Genomic DNA, 13,682 nt, shown 5'->3' with positions numbered 1-13,682 from the left:
GGCAGTCGGTTCCAGGTGTACTGCACGCCCCTCCAGGTGAAAGCAAACTGAGGCCTGCATTCTGCTGCCAGAGGAATGGAGAAAAACGCATTAGCAATATCAATGGTGGCATACCACTTTGCTGCCTTGGACTCCAGCTCGTACTGGAGTTCCAGCATGTCCGGCACAGCAGCGCTCAGCGGTGGAGTCACTTCATTTAAGCCACGATAGTCTACAGTCAATCTCTATTCTTTGTCAGATTTGCGCACAGGCCACATGGGGCTGTTGAAGGGTGAGTGGGTTTTGCTGACCACCCCTTGGCTCTCCAGCTCCCGAATCATTTTGTGGATGGGGATTACGGCATCTCGATCCGTCCGATACTGCCGGCGGTGCACTGTCGAGGTCGCAATTGGCACGCGTTGTTCTTCCACCTTTAGGAGTCCTACTGCAGAGGGGTTTTCTGACAGTCCAGGCAAGGTGTTCAATTGCTTAATGTCTTCTGCCTCTACAGCGGCTATTCCAAAAGCCCACCTGAGTCCCTTTGGGTCTTTGTAATATCCGTTCCGGAGGAAGTCTATGCCTAGGATACACGGAGCATCTGGGCCAGTCACTATAGGGTGTTTCTTCCACTCCTTCCCAGTCAGGCTCACCTCAGCTTCTACCAGAGTCAATTGTTGTGATCCCCCTGTCACACCAGCAATGGAAACAGGCTCTGCCCCCACATGTCCCGATGGTATCAGAGTACACTGTGCACCAGTATCAACTAAAGCATCATATTTTTGTGGCTCTGATGTGCCAGGCCATCGGATCCACACTGTCCAGAAGATCCGGTTTTCCCGTGCCTCTCTCTGGCTAGAGACAGGGCCTCTCTAACACTGGTTATCATTCCTTCCCTGGGCATACATACTAGAGGTCCCTTCAAGGGGGTCTGACAGATCGTACCTACAAGCTTGGTCACGGGAGGTTGAGGCTACCTTCACTTCGGTGGAACTCCCCCGGTTAGAGTTTCCCTCCTTGAGTTGACGGACCCGTGCTGCCAGGACAGAGGTGGGTTTCCCATCCCACCTCCCCATGTCTTCCCCATGGTCACGCAGGAAGAACCACAGATTAGCTCTTGGGGTGTACCCTCTCTCTCTAGCTGGGGATTGTTGGGTGCTGATTCTGGGGCCTGTGACTCTCACGGGTGCTGTATTAACCTTCCTTATCTCCTCCCTCATCTCCTCTTTAAACTCCTTAATCACAGCTGAGATATGAGCCTGCATTGGGCCATTAATCATACTCTCATAATTCCTAAGTTTGTTGGCAACAGAACCTATTGTCTCCCGGTGGGTGTCAGCATTGATCGTTGCAATGAAGGTGGTGTATTGAGATGGCCCAAGATTTGCCAGACTCTACAGCATTTGTCCCGTACACCTGACCTTGTCAGGGTCATTATTGTGTCGTCCATCCCTCCCAAAGAGTACCTCCAATACTGCCACTTCTCTCAGCTGTTGGATCCCTTCCTCGAGGGTCTTCCAGCGCATTCTATGATGGTGCTCTTGCATTCTCTCTCTGTGGATAAACCTCTCCCTGACACTCATTAAGAGCCGCTCCCAGAGAGAAAGGGACCCTGGTTCCCTTACAAAAACCTGATTTATACTCGAGTCCTGGGTCAAGGGTCCTAAGTTCCTTGCCTCACCACCGTCCAGCTGCACGCCTGTACCCATAAGATCCCAAACCCGGAGTAGCCAGGTAGCATAAGCCTCACGCCTTCGTCGCACAATGTCTTTATGCAGATTGCGAAGACTTTCGTACGTCAGGGACTCGGTGATGATAGCAACCTCTGGCTCCCCTGTGGGTTGTGAGGTTCTTCCATTCCTGTCCCTATCTGCAGGGTGCTCTGCTTTCACCTTAGACTTCCTTGTTTCTACCGGGGCCACTGCTGCTGACCGTGACTGCCCTTGTGGTTCAGCTGGAACCTGGACAGTTGTAACATTAGTGGGTTCCACAGCTGTACTATTAGACTGTCCCTCCTCAAGGCAAAGGGCCGGTTTCTCACCAGCTGGGGAAATGCACTCCTTCAGCATCTCTCGTATCTCCTTAACCAGAACCCTCACCCAATCTGGGCGGTTCATTTCTGAGGTGGGCTGTGGGGCAGGGTCAGGCTCTGGAGCAGCAGCATCTCGAGTTTGTGGTGTAGGTGTGAGGGTAGTTATCCAGGTTAATCTTCCCTTATCTCTGAATGCTAAATATAACAGGACTATCAGCAACACCACCCATTGTATGGTATCATTAGCACTTATAAAGGATCTTAACCCTTTGAGAACTGGTGGAACAGACCCAAAAAGATGGTTCAAAGGTTGAGAGAAAGTTTGCCCAGGTGCTATTTCCTCGCAGTAGGTACCGTTATTAAAGTAACCTCAAAAACATACAGTTAACGTGTGATAGCTATGAATCCATGTACCTGCCTTCCAGAGGAAATTAAAGATCCATGAATTCCTCACCCAATTAACCCAGAAGCCAAACTTGATAACAGACACCGTAGCCTTAGTCACAGGACCCATTTTTAGATAAGGGTCTGCAAATGGGAAAAGTATAGCTACGATCACATGCCACCCAAACCAAGGTAAACTAGACCACATGGTGATGCTGAAGATGTTTTTACACACAACAAAACCAAATTACTTAAGAACTGTTAATCCTTTTTCCCTCTCAATGCCCTCGGGCCCCACGTTGGGCGCCAAATTCTGTCTTGGTTAGACAAGACAGGAGTCTGTGAAAGAGGGCAAAGCCTCCTGTGCAATGGAGAACGGCAAACCCCCCTCCCTCTGAATTACGAGGATCTTTAAATTAAAAGGCTCTCAGGCAAAGATATGGGAGTGGGAGTAACAATTCTTTACTAGGAGAAAACTAGACAACAATTTAAAAAGGCAAATGCAATCGGTACAAACAAAACCAGTGAAAGAAAAAGTCTAGAACCTGAGGAATGCCAGTATCAGGTTTGCTGGGACAATTGCTTTCCCTTGCAATAGTTGATGAGTTGCAGCTGAAGTGGTGATCTTTAGAAGGGTATAATTTTCCTCTGAAGATCTGGTGGCAGTGGGGGCCGGTCTTCCTCTGCGCCGGGGTTGCCTCTGAGCTCCGCTGCCGTCGCCTCTGCGCGCGCCGGCTGCTTCGCTGCGAGTGCCGCCGAAGAGAGAGAGAGCGAGAGCTGCTTTTCTGGGAATCCCGCGAAGAGAGATAGAGAGCTGCTTCTTTCGGAGTCCCGCGAAGAAGAGGGAGAGCTGCTTCTCTCGGAATCCCGCGAAGAGAGAGAGAGAGCTGCTTCTCTCGGAGTCCCGCGAAGAAGAGGGAGAGCTGCTTCTCTCAGAATCCCGCGAAGAGAGAGAGAGAGCTGCTTCTCTCGGAGTCCCGCGAAGAAGAGGGAGAGCTGCTTCTCTCGGAATCCCGCGAAGAGAGAGAGAGCTGCTTCCCCCCTCTGGGTGGGACCCCTCACGGTGTTACATTTTTTCAGCCCTTCATTGAATCAGTCAAAGGTGTATAAACAAACCATTGTCTCTGAGAGAGATAACAAAAAACCTGTCCAACCGGTTCGCCTTCAACAGATGGCAAATGGAATACAAGCTTATCTTACAACCCAGGACAGCTGGGTTTAACTGCATTCTCCAGGCTCAGGATGACCAGTCCATTTGCAGGATTTGCTCTGCAACATCAGCTTGCCCAGACTCTGCTCGGTGATTCACAAATGGAGAAGACAATGGATATTGTGCCAAGCTTCCTTTCAAACAGCCAAAACTGCAACGGCATGAGAGAAAAAAAGAAAAAAACAGAGACTATATTCACCAATTAGAGCAGAAGCAGTGTCCCACCATCTTGCCCTCCACTCTTATTAATTTTGTACATTGAGAGGCAATCCTGGGCCTAAAGCTTCCGTCTCTCAGTTCCTGATGCCATTTGACTCCAGCCTGGACTCCCCCTGATCACACTGCCTGCTTTCCACGTGGGGCTGGGGATGCTCAGCCTGGAAAGAGGAGACTCTGGGGAGGCCTCACTGCAGCTCTGCAGGACTGCAAGGGTGCCACAAGAAAGATTGGGACAGGGTGTTCCACAGGGCCTGTGGCAACAGGACAAGGGGGGGACGGCTTTCAGCTGCAGGAGGCTGATTGAAGTTGGATCTGAGGAAGCTGCTCTCTTCCACTGAGGGTGCTGAGGCACTGGCCCAGGCTGTGGATGCTCCATCCTTGGGAACAGGGCTCTGAGCACCATGGTCTGGGGGAACGTTGCTAAGCATGGAACCAAAGGCTCTCTAGCTCAGTGGTCATGTCACAATCCATGTCCCATCTGGAACTGCCAGCAGACAGCAAGCAGCACAACACAGCCGTTGGCCCTGGGCTCAGCACACGCTGCACGCTGCTCCTGCTGCTCCTGTCACCCTTCTTGTTCCTGCCCCCGAGACCTCATCTCATCAGTCTCAAAAGCTGCCTAAGGCCTGGATTGTGTCATCCATCCCTGCAGGATGCTCACATTTGTCCTGAGGAAGGTACGGTGCCATTCCATGGAGGTGGATCCCCCCAGCTGCCCGGGTGTGGGCTGGAGTTCTGGGGGGATGGGGTGGGACAGGGACCCCACTCTGAGGTTTTGCTACCTCTGCAGGCTGTTGCAGGTAAAGAAGACAAGATGGAGGTGGACAGACAGACTGATAGAGAGGAGAAGATGGAAGTGGAGGGAGAAAAGAGAGGAGAGGAAGAGATGGAGGTGGGCACCATAATGGATACGGAGGAGGAGATGGAGGTGGATGGAGAACACACTGGAGAGGAAGAGATGGAGGTTGATGAGGATGAGGAGATGGACGTGGAAATGGAAGAGTACACCCAGGAGATGGACATTGATGAGGAAGATGAAGAGGAGGCCATGGTCCTGGGATGAAGAGCAATGCCAGCAGCAGGACAGGCATGTGGTCCCCACAGGCACAGTGGGTTCCCTGCAGCCAGGCTGGGGCGGGATTGGGCTGGCTGGTCCCTGCTCAGGAACGTGGTACCCAGTGCCTTGGGTTCTGCTGGCCATGCCCAGCCTGTCCTGTTCTTGCTTTGGGCCACACAAGCCCCATGGCAGTGCCTGGGGCCCAGCCCCCAGACCCAGCCAGCCTCAGCTCTGGCAGCAGAGTCCCAGTGTGCCAGCCTGGGGACACACGGAAGAGCCCTCTGTGCCTGACTGGAGTGACCATGGCACCTGCTTTTCTTCCCGGACTTATGGAGATCCTGGACTGAAATGGCACCTTTTTGTACATAGTTTTTAGAGTTTGTTCTTCTTTTTGGCATATAGGTTTTAGGGCTTCGTTTTGTCTTCTGTAAATACATTTCAAATATTGTTGTTAGATATGTTCTTAGGTATATACCTTCTATAAATTGTTGTTATTACAAATATTCTTACAAAAGTAAATGTGTTCTGTGTTTTCATTGCTGTTCTTACGTAAATAAACAACCTTGGGTTTTCACACCCCAGTTCTCTTTCCATTTGCTTCTGGCACAGGCAGTATTGGCCAAGTTGTGTTTTCCACTTGCTCCCGGTTCCCAGGGCTGGAGGTTCATGGGGGAGCTGGCACAGCCACCCCAGCAGTGGTCGCCCCACTCAGAGGGTTCCGCTGACAGAGGTCACTGTCTCCTTGCTGTCTCTCTGGACACACTGGGGAGCTGCAGGGGCGAATCCCAGCCTGCCCTGTCCAATGGGATCCCATGTTGGGACTCAATGTCCCAGCCCGGGTGAGCACTGGTTGTGGCCCTGGGCTCAGCATGGCAGGCCTGGTGCTCACAGCAGTGCAGACTTCAAGCTGGCCATGCACAGCTCCGTGTTTCTCCCAAAAATATCACTGCTGCAGCACCTGGGGTTCCCCAGTGCTGGGCTTTTTATCCCCACTGCATGGAGGATCACATGGCAGGGCAAAGGATGGGATCCCATGTGGCCTCCAACCTGCCCTGATCCAGGCTGGGCACAGCCTGATGAAGGATGAGCACATCTCGCAGGGATATGGAAACCTCCCCTGAACACCCAGTTCAGGCAGAGCCTGAGCTCTTTTGTGGCTCTGGGCAGGAAGATGCTCAGGATCTCCCAGAGAGGCTCAGCGGGCAGTAGGATTGTGCCTGCATCTCGCTCTGGACATGCCAGTGGCTCAAGTGACAGCTGTGGGAATGATTTATAATGCACCGAGAGGGGCCACAGTCCTGCAAGGCTCTTACATCAGGAGCAAAGAGCAGCCTGCAGGCTGGGGAAGGCTGGAGCTGTAGCACTGTGTGCTCATCCCTCACCTTCATGGGGAGCTGCCCCCAGACTTGCTATGTATCACTTTGATGGTTCTCCTGTGGGGTGTATTTTGGAGCAGCTGTTATCTGTGGCTTTTTATGGTGATCCTGTGGAAAGCAGCCATTTACCTGCTGTGATGAACTCAAAACTAATACTAACTCTTCATTCCCTTTGGTTTTATTTGGGGTTTTTTTAGTCTCTTTGTTTGATTGGTTTGCATGGGTTCATTTGTTTCTAGGTTTTGTCTGTTTTGGTTTGAGTCTTTTGTTTGCTTTTTCATAAGACACAGGTGAAGTTGGCATAGCCAAAGTCAAGAGAATGTACACCAGGCTTGACTTTCCAGAAATTACTTTTGGCTGGGTTTAACTGCATTCTCCAGGCTCAGGATGACCAGTCCATTTGCAGGATTTGCTCTGCAACATCAGCTTGCCCAGACTCTGCTCGGTGATTCACAAATGGAGAAGACAATGGATATTGTGCCAAGCTTCCTTTCAAACAGCCAAAACTGCAACGGCATGAGAGAAAAAAAGAAAAAAACAGAGACTATATTCACCAATTAGAGCAGAAGCAGTGTCCCACCATCTTGCCCTCCACTCTTATTAATTTTGTACATTGAGAGGCAATCCTGGGCCTGAAGCTTCCGTCTCTCAGTTCCTGATGCCATTTGACTCCAGCCTGGACTCCCCCAGATCACACTGCCTGCTTTCCACGTGGGGCTGGGGATGCTCAGCCTGGAAAGAGGAGACTCTGGGGAGGCCTCACTGCAGCTCTGCAGGACTGCAAGGGTGCCACAAGAAAGATTGGGACAGGGTGTTCCACAGGGCCTGTGGCAACAGGACAAGGGGGGGACGGCTTTCAGCTGCAGGAGGCTGATTGAAGTTGGATCTGAGGAAGCTGCTCTCTTCCACTGAGGGTGCTGAGGCACTGGCCCAGGCTGTGGATGCTCCATCCTTGGGAACAGGGCTCTGAGCACCATGGTCTGGGGGAACGTTGCTAAGCATGGAACCAAAGGCTCTCTAGCTCAGTGGTCATGTCACAATCCATGTCCCATCTGGAACTGCCAGCAGCCAGCAAGCAGCACAACACAGCCGTTGGCCCTGGGCTCAGCACACGCTGCACGCTGCTCCTGCTGCTCCTGTCACCCTTCTTGTTCCTGCCCCCGAGACCTCATCTCATCAGTCTCAAAAGCTGCCTAAGGCCTGGATTGTGTCATCCATCCCTGCAGGATGCTCACATTTGTCCTGAGGAAGGTACGGTGCCATTCCATGGAGGTGGATCCCCCCAGCTGCCCGGGTGTGGGCTGGAGTTCTGGGGGGATGGGGTGGGACAGGGACCCCACTCTGAGGTTTTGCTACCTCTGCAGGCTGTTGCAGGTAGAGAAGACAAGATGGAGGTGGACAGACAGACTGATAGAGAGGAGAAGATGGAAGTGGAGGGAGAAAAGAGAGGAGAGGAAGAGATGGAGGTGGGCACCATAATGGATACGGAGGAGGAGATGGAGGTGGATGGAGAACAGACTGGAGAGGAAGAGATGGAGGTTGATGAGGATGAGGAGATGGACGTGGAAATGGAAGAGTACACCCAGGAGATGGACATTGATGAGGAAGATGAAGAGGAGGCCATGGTCCTGGGATGAAGAGCAATGCCAGCAGCAGGACAGGCATGTGGTCCCCACAGGCACAGTGGGTTCCCTGCAGCCAGGCTGGGGCGGGATTGGGCTGGGTGGTCCCTGCTCAGGCACGTGGTACCCAGTGCCTTGGGTTCTGCTGGCCATGCCCAGCCTGTCCTGTTCTTGCTTTGGGCCACACAAGCCCCATGGCAGTGCCTGGGGCACAGCCCCCAGACCCAGCCAGCCTCAGCTCTGGCAGCAGAGTCCCAGTGTGCCAGCCTGGGGACACACGGAAGAGCCCTCTGTGCCTGACTGGAGTGACCATGGCACCTGCTTTTCTTCCCGGACTTATGGAGATCCTGGACTGAAATGGCACCTTTTTGTACATAGTTTTTAGAGTTTGTTCTTCTTTTTGGCATATAGGTTTTAGGGCTTCGTTTTGTCTTCTGTAAATACATTTCAAATATTGTTGTTAGATATGTTCTTAGGTATATACCTTCTATAAATTGTTGTTATTACAAATATTCTTACAAAAGTAAATGTGTTCTGTGTTTTCATTGCTGTTCTTATGTAAATAAACAACCTTGGGTTTTCACACCCCAGTTCTCTTTCCATTTGCTTCTGGCACAGGCAGTATTGGCCAAGTTGTGTTTTCCACTTGCTCCCGGTTCCCAGGGCTGGAGGTTCATGGGGGAGCTGGCACAGCCACCCCAGCAGTGGTCGCCCCACTCAGAGGGTTCCGCTGACAGAGGTCACTGTCTCCTTGCTGTCTCTCTGGACACACTGGGGAGCTGCAGGGGCGAATCCCAGCCTGCCCTGTCCCATGGGATCCCATGTTGGGACTCAATGTCCCAGCCCGGGTGAGCACTGGTTGTGGCCCTGGGCTCAGCATGGCAGGCCTGGTGCTCACAGCAGTGCAGACTTCAAGCTGGCCATGCACAGCTCCGTGTTTCTCCCAAAAATATCACTGCTGCAGCACCTGGGGTTCCCCAGTGCTGGGCTTTTTATCCCCACTGCATGGAGGATCACATGGCAGGGCAAAGGATGGGATCCCATGTGGCCTCCAACCTGCCCTGATCCAGGCTGGGCACAGCCTGATGAAGGATGAGCACATCTCGCAGGGATATGGAAACCTCCCCTGAAAACCCAGTTCAGGCAGAGCCTGAGCTCTTTTGTGGCTCTGGGCAGGAAGATGCTCAGGATCTCCCAGAGAGGCTCAGCGGGCAGTAGGATTGTGCCTGCATCTCGCTCTGGACATGCCAGTGGCTCAAGTGACAGCTGTGGGAATGATTTATAATGCACCGAGAGGGGCCACAGTCCTGCAAGGCTCTTACATCAGGAGCAAAGAGCAGCCTGCAGGCTGGGGAAGGCTGGAGCTGTAGCACTGTGTGCTCATCCCTCACCTTCATGGGGAGCTGCCCCCAGACTTGCTATGTATCACTTTGATGGTTCTCCTGTTGGGTGTATTTTGGAGCAGCTGTTATCTGTGGCTTTTTATGGTGATCCTGTGGAAAGCAGCCATTTACCTGCTGTGATGAACTCAAAACTAATACTAACTCTTCATTCCCTTTGGTTTTATTTGGGGTTTTTTTAGTCTCTTTGTTTGATTGGTTTGCATGGGTTCGTTTGTTTCTAGGTTTTGTCTCTTTTGGTTTGAGTCTTTTGTTTGCTTTTTCATAAGACTCAGGTGAAGTTGGCATAGCCAAAGTCAAGAGAATGTACACCAGGCTTGACTTTCCAGAAATTACTTTTGGCTGGGTTTAACTGCATTCTCCAGGCTCAGGATGACCAGTCCATTTGCAGGATTTGCTCTGCAACATCAGCTTGCCCAGACTCTGCTCGGTGATTCACAAATGGAGAAGACAATGGATATTGTGCCAAGCTTCCTTTCAAACAGCCAAAACTGCAACGGCATGAGAGAAAAAAAGAAAAAAACAGAGACTATATTCACCAATTAGAGCAGAAGCAGTGTCCCACCATCTTGCCCTCCACTCTTATTAATTTTGTACATTGAGAGGCAATCCTGGGCCTAAAGCTTCCGTCTCTCAGTTCCTGATGCCATTTGACTCCAGCCTGGACTCCCCCAGATCACACTGCCTGCTTTCCACGTGGGGCTGGGGATGCTCAGCCTGGAAAGAGGAGACTCTGGGGAGGCCTCACTGCAGCTCTGCAGGACTGCAAGGGTGCCACAAGAAAGATTGGGACAGGGTGTTCCACAGGGCCTGTGGCAACAGGACAAGGGGAGGACGGCTTTCAGCTGCAGGAGGCTGATTGAAGTTGGATCTGAGGAAGCTGCTCTCTTCCACTGAGGGTGCTGAGGCACTGGCCCAGGCTGTGGATGCTCCATCCTTGGGAACAGGGCTCTGAGCACCATGGTCTGGGGGAACGTTGCTAAGCATGGAACCAAAGGCTCTCTAGCTCAGTGGTCATGTCACAATCCATGTCCCATCTGGAACTGCCAGCAGCCAGCAAGCAGCACAACACAGCCGTTGGCCCTGGGCTCAGCACACGCTGCACGCTGCTCCTGCTGCTCCTGTCACCCTTCTTGTTCCTGCCCCCGAGACCTCATCTCATCAGTCTCAAAAGCTGCCTAAGGCCTGGATTGTGTCATCCATCCCTGCAGGATGCTCACATTTGTCCTGAGGAAGGTACGGTGCCATTCCATGGAGGTGGATCCCCCCAGCTGCCCGGGTGTGGGCTGGAGTTCTGGGGGGATGGGGTGGGACAGGGACCCCACTCTGAGGTTTTGCTACCTCTGCAGGCTGTTGCAGGTAGAGAAGACAAGATGGAGGTGGACAGACAGACTGATAGAGAGGAGAAGATGGAAGTGGAGGGAGAAAAGAGAGGAGAGGAAGAGATGGAGGTGGGCACCATAATGGATACGGAGGAGGAGATGGAGGTGGATGGAGAACACACTGGAGAGGAAGAGATGGAGGTTGATGAGGATGAGGAGATGGACGTGGAAATGGAAGAGTACACCCAGGAGATGGACATTGATGAGGAAGATGAAGAGGAGGCCATGGTCCTGGGATGAAGAGCAATGCCAGCAGCAGGACAGGCATGTGGTCCCCACAGGCACAGTGGGTTCCCTGCAGCCAGGCTGGGGCGGGATTGGGCTGGCTGGTCCCTGCTCAGGCACGTGGTACCCAGTGCCTTGGGTTCTGCTGGCCATGCCCAGCCTGTCCTGTTCTTGCTTTGGGCCACACAAGCCCCATGGCAGTGCCTGGGGCCCAGCCCCCAGACCCAGCCAGCCTCAGCTCTGGCAGCAGAGTCCCAGTGTGCCAGCCTGGGGACACACGGAAGAGCCCTCTGTGCCTGACTGGAGTGACCATGGCACCTGCTTTTCTTCCCGGACTTATGGAGATCCTGGACTGAAATGGCACCTTTTTGTACATAGTTTTTAGAGTTTGTTCTTCTTTTTGGCATATAGGTTTTAGGGCTTCGTTTTGTCTTCTGTAAATACATTTCAAATATTGTTGTTAGATATGTTCTTAGGTATACACATTCTATAAATTGTTGTTATTACAAATATTCTTACAAAAGTAAATGTGTTCTGTGTTTTCATTGCTGTTCTTATGTAAATAAACAACCTTGGGTTTTCACACCCCAGTTCTCTTTCCATTTGCTTCTGGCACAGGCAGTATTGGCCAAGTTGTGTTTTCCACTTGCTCCCGGTTCCCAGGGCTGGAGGTTCATGGGGGAGCTGGCACAGCCACCCCAGCAGTGGTTGTCCCACTCAGAGGGTTCCGCTGACAGAGGTCACTGTCTCCTTGCTGTCTCTCTGGACACACTGGGGAGCTGCAGGGGCGAATCCCAGCCTGCCCTGTCCCATGGGATCCCATGTTGGGACTCAATGTCCCAGCCCGGGTGAGCACTGCTTGTGGCCCTGGGCTCAGCATGGCAGGCCTGGTGCTCACAGCAGTGCAGACTTCAAGCTGGCCATGCACAGCTCCGTGTTTCTCCCAAAAATATCACTGCTGCAGCACCTGGGGTTCCCCAGTGCTGGGCTTTTTATCCCCACTGCATGGAGGATCACATGGCAGGGCAAAGGATGGGATCCCATGTGGCCTCCAACCTGCCCTGATCCAGGCTGGGCACAGCCTGATGAAGGATGAGCACATCTCGCAGGGATATGGAAACCTCCCCTGAAAACCCAGTTCAGGCAGAGCCTGAGCTCTTTTGTGGCTCTGGGCAGGAAGATGCTCAGGATCTCCCAGAGAGGCTCAGCGGGCAGTAGGATTGTGCCTGCATCTCGCTCTGGACATGCCAGTGGCTCAAGTGACAGCTGTGGGAATGATTTATAATGCACCGAGAGGGGCCACAGTCCTGCAAGGCTCTTACATCAGGAGCAAAGAGCAGCCTGCAGGCTGGGGAAGGCTGGAGCTGTAGCACTGTGTGCTCATCCCTCACCTTCATGGGGAGCTGCCCCCAGACTTGCTATGTATCACTTTGATGATTCTCCTGTTGGGTGTATTTTGGAGCAGCTGTTATCTGTGGCTTTTTATGGTGATCCTGTGGAAAGCAGCCATTTACCTGCTGTGATGAACTCAAAACTAATACTAACTCTTCATTCCCTTTGGTTTTATTTGGGGTTTTTTTAGTCTCTTTGTTTGATTGGTTTGCATGGGTTCGTTTGTTTCTAGGTTTTGTCTGTTTTGGTTTGAGTCTTTTGTTTGCTTTTTCATAAGACACAGGTGAAGTTGGCATAGCCAAAGTCAAGAGAATGTACACCAGGCTTGACTTTCCAGAAATTACTTTTGGCTGGGTTTAACTGCATTCTCCAGGCTCAGGATGACCAGTCCATTTGCAGGATTTGCTCTGCAACATCAGCTTGCCCAGACTCTGCTCGGTGATTCACAAATGGAGAAGACAATGGATATTGTGCCAAGCTTCCTTTCAAACAGCCAAAAGTGCAACGGCATGAGAGAAAAAAAGAAAAAAACAGAGACTATATTCACCAATTAGAGCAGAAGCAGTGTCCCACCATCTTGCCCTCCACTCTTATTAATTTTGTACATTGAGAGGCAATCCTGGGCCTAAAGCTTCCGTCTCTCATTTCCTGATGCCATTTGACTCCAGCCTGGACTCCCCCAGATCACACTGCCTGCTTTCCACGTGGGGCTGGGGATGCTCAGCCTGGAAAGAGGAGACCCTGGGGAGGCCTCACTGCAGCTCTGCAGGACTGCAAGGGTGCCACAAGAAAGATTGGGACAGGGTGTTCCACAGGGCCTGTGGCAACAGGACAAGGGGGGGACGGCTTTCAGCTGCAGGAGGCTGATTGAAGTTGGATCTGAGGAAGCTGCTCTCTTCCACTGAGGGTGCTGAGGCACTGGCCCAGGCTGTGGATGCTCCATCCTTGGGAACAGGGCTCTGAGCACCATGGTCTGGGGGAACGTTGCTAAGCATGGAACCAAAGGCTCTCTAGCTCAGTGGTCATGTCACAATCCATGTCCCATCTGGAACTGCCAGCAGCCAGCAAGCAGCACAACACAGCCGTTGGCCCTGGGCTCAGCACACGCTGCACACTGCTCCTGCTGCTCCTGTCACCCTTCTTGTTCCTGCCCCCGAGACCTCATCTCATCAGTCTCAAAAGCTGCCTAAGGCCTGGGTTGTGTCATCCATCCCTGCAGGATGCTCACATTTGTCCTGAGGAAGGTACGGTGCCATTCCATGGAGGTGGATCCCCCCAGCTGCCCGGGTGTGGGCTGGAGTTCTGGGGGGATGGGGTGGGACAGGGACCCCACTCTGAGGTTTTGCTACCTCTGCAGGCTGTTGCAGGTAGAGAAGACAAGATGGAGGTGGACAGACAGACTGATAG

Source organism: Lonchura striata, chromosome 21 (genome assembly GCF_046129695.1).
Source record: "Lonchura striata isolate bLonStr1 chromosome 21, bLonStr1.mat, whole genome shotgun sequence".
Taxonomy (NCBI): Eukaryota; Metazoa; Chordata; class Aves; order Passeriformes; family Estrildidae; genus Lonchura; species Lonchura striata.
Note: the sequence above shows the minus strand (reverse complement) of the source record.